Source organism: Apium graveolens, chromosome 3 (genome assembly GCF_009905375.1).
Source record: "Apium graveolens cultivar Ventura chromosome 3, ASM990537v1, whole genome shotgun sequence".
NCBI classification, from domain to species: Eukaryota; Viridiplantae; Streptophyta; class Magnoliopsida; order Apiales; family Apiaceae; genus Apium; species Apium graveolens.
In genome coordinates, this window is record NC_133649.1 from 158,218,277 (window position 1) to 158,221,267 (window position 2,991).

At 42.2% G+C, this 2,991-nt stretch overlaps 1 non-coding gene across 1 annotated transcript; it reads left to right on the forward strand.

The window, feature by feature from the left end:
- Positions 1 to 1,882: 1,882 nt before the first annotated feature.
- Positions 1,883 to 1,989, forward strand: LOC141715920 (small nucleolar RNA R71). Its single transcript, XR_012572662.1, has one exon. It is a non-coding gene; the product is annotated as a small nucleolar RNA R71 (small nucleolar RNA).
- The last annotated feature ends 1,002 nt before the right edge of the window (positions 1,990 to 2,991 follow it).

Here is a 2,991-nt window from a genome sequence, read left to right on the forward strand (position 1 = left end):
ACCTAAAAAAGCATACCTCAAGTGTTTAGGTAATGGTTTGAGCTCCAAGGTAGGTGCTTCCTCTATTGATGGTTTGAGCTTCCCTTCAGCATTCTTAAGGTCAGAAGTACCAAGAGATTCAAATGGTATGTCGAGCTTTCGCTTCCATGGAGAAGCGTTCAGATATTGTAATTGCTCGTTGCTATCTTCATCATCGCTGTCAAAATCCCCCACTAAGGCCTTTTCCAATGCATCAGACATTAGCATGTGATCGAGTTCCAAAGTAACCGCAGAATCAATCACATCCACTTTTAAGCACTCCTCATCTTCTGTAGGGAATTTCATTGCCTTGAATACGTTGAAGGTCACATCCTGATCTTGGACCCGCATAGTAAGTTCCCTTTTTTGCACATCTATCAAGGTACGGCCAGTAGCCAAGAAAGGCCTCCCCAAGATTATGGGCATCTTCTTATCTTCCTCAAAATCCAGAATAACAAAATCTGCAGGAAAGAAGAGCTTATCCACCTTGACGAGCACATCCTCAACTATGCCCCTTGGGTAAGTAATGGAACGGTCCGCCAATTGTAGCGACATGTATGTGGGTTTTGGATCAGGCAGATCCAGCTTTTTAAAGATCGACAAAGGCATCAGATTAATGCTTGCTCCCAAATCACAAAGGCACTTGTCAAAAGTTAGATTGCCAATGGTGCAAGGAATGGTGAAGCTTCCTGGATCTTTCAGTTTTGGTGGTAACTTTTGTTGCAGAACCACGCTGCATTCTTCCGTGAGAGCAACGGTTTCAAGGTCATCCAGTTTCACCTTCCTTGAAAGAATAGTCTTCATAAACTTCGCATAACTAGGCATTTGTTCCAGCGCCTCAGCGAAAGGTATATTGATGTGAAGTTTCTTGAACACCTCCAGAAACTTCCCGAACTGTCTATCCAGCTTTTGTTGCTGTAATCTCTTAGGAAAAGGTGGTGGAGGATAGAGCTGTTTCTCCCCTGTATTAGCCTCAGGCAGAATGTGTTCAATAGTAGTCTTCTTTGGTTCTGCCGCTTTCTCCTTTTGCTTAGATTCTTCATCTCTAACTTCAGCTTCGACTTCTTTTGCCTTTTTAGCATCAGCTACTTTTCCAGACCTTAAGGTAATAGCCTTGACTTGCTCTTTAGCTTCCTTCCTGCCTGGTACTTCCGTGTCACTGGGAAGAGTGCTAGGTTGACGATTGAGCACTGCATTGGCTAATTGACCGATTTGATTTTCCAAGGTCTTGATAGAAACCGCCTGACTCTTGCACAACAGCTTAAGTTCCTCAAAATCAACACTAGTAGGTGCAGCTGCACTTCCCTGTTGAGGATATGATTGTCTTGTAGCATACTGCTGTGGTTGCTGGAATCCAGGTGGGTTAAACTGTTTACTTACTCCTTGCTGATATGCTGGCTGAATAGCATTCTGATTATTCCCCCAGCTGAAATTTGGATGATTTTTGTTGTTAGGATGATAGGTCGCTGGCACAGGCTGCTGTTGTCGCTGATAATTATTCACATACTGAACAGATTCGTGGACAAGAGAACACTGATCCGTAGCATGAGAACCTGCACAAAGCTCACAAACCATAGCTATTTGATTAACTCCATACGTAGCCAAAGAATCAACCTTCATTGATAGAGCTTGGAGCTGGGCTGCAATAGCGGTGGCTGCATCAACTTCCAGAATACATACTACCTTGCCTGACGTCATCCTCTGCGTTGGGTTTTGATGCTCATTTGCAGCCATCGTCTCGATAAGATTATACGCCTCAGTATAGCTTTTAGCCCATAAGGCGCCTCCAGCTGCTGCATCGAGCATGGGCCGAGATTGGGCCCCCAAAACATTATAAAAACCAGTGATTACCATCCAATCCGGCATTCCATGATGTGGACATTTTCTCAACATTTCCTTGTAGTGTTCCCAAGCCTCGCACATAGATTCTGTAGGTTGCTGCGCAAATTGAGTAAGAGCACTCCTCATAGCAGCAGTCTTTGCCATTGGATAAAACTTCACCAGAAACTTTTGCGCAAGATCTTGCCACGTAGTGATTGACCCAGCTGGTTCAGAATGTAACCAGTCTTTAGCTTTATCCCTCAGTGAGAATGGGAAAAGCCTCAACTTGATAGCCTCATCAGTCACGCCATTATACTTAAAAGTGCTGCAGATCTCCACAAAATTCCTTATGTGCATGTTGGGGTCTTCAGTTGCTGCTCCTCCAAAAGAAACAGAATTCTGCACCATCTGAATAGTGCCCGACTTGATTTCAAAGGTGTTAGCTTGAATAGCCGGATGAAGGATGCTTGACTGAATGTTATCAATTTTAGGCCGAGAAAAATCCATAAGAGCTGGATCAGCTTGAACAATACGATCTCCCATATTTACTAGTTCTTTCTGCTCAGTTCCTGAATCCGAATCCTCAAAATCTAACTTCTCCGGAGTATCAAGAACTTCGTCTTTCTCCTCAGCTGTATCTAAGGTCCTCTTGTGAGCACGAGAACGAGTTTGCATAAACGCTTGCTAAAGTACCTGAAACACAACCGAAAAGAGTAATTAACTACTACGTCCTAATCACTGAGTCCTAATGACCAATGATTGTAAGTACATAAACTAAACAAATACGCCGAGTCCCCGGCAGCGGCGCCAAAAACTTGTTAGGGCGAAAACATGCACTAATATTCACGCAAGTATACGCGTTCGCAAGTAATATAGAATACTTTCTAGTTCGTTCCCTCAGAGACTCAGACTAAGTTATTGTCTAATTAAACTCACTCACCAATGTATGATTACTTCTCAATGTTAAGATAATAACACTTAAAATTGTTGATTAAATATTAACTATAATTAACTACTTAATTAACCACTTAACTAACACTTTAATTTATCAATAATAAAACACTCATGAGATCACAACTTCATTATTACTTCCTTCTATAGCCATTGTTATTACCTTTAGCATGTGACAGTGATGACATTAATCGAATAACA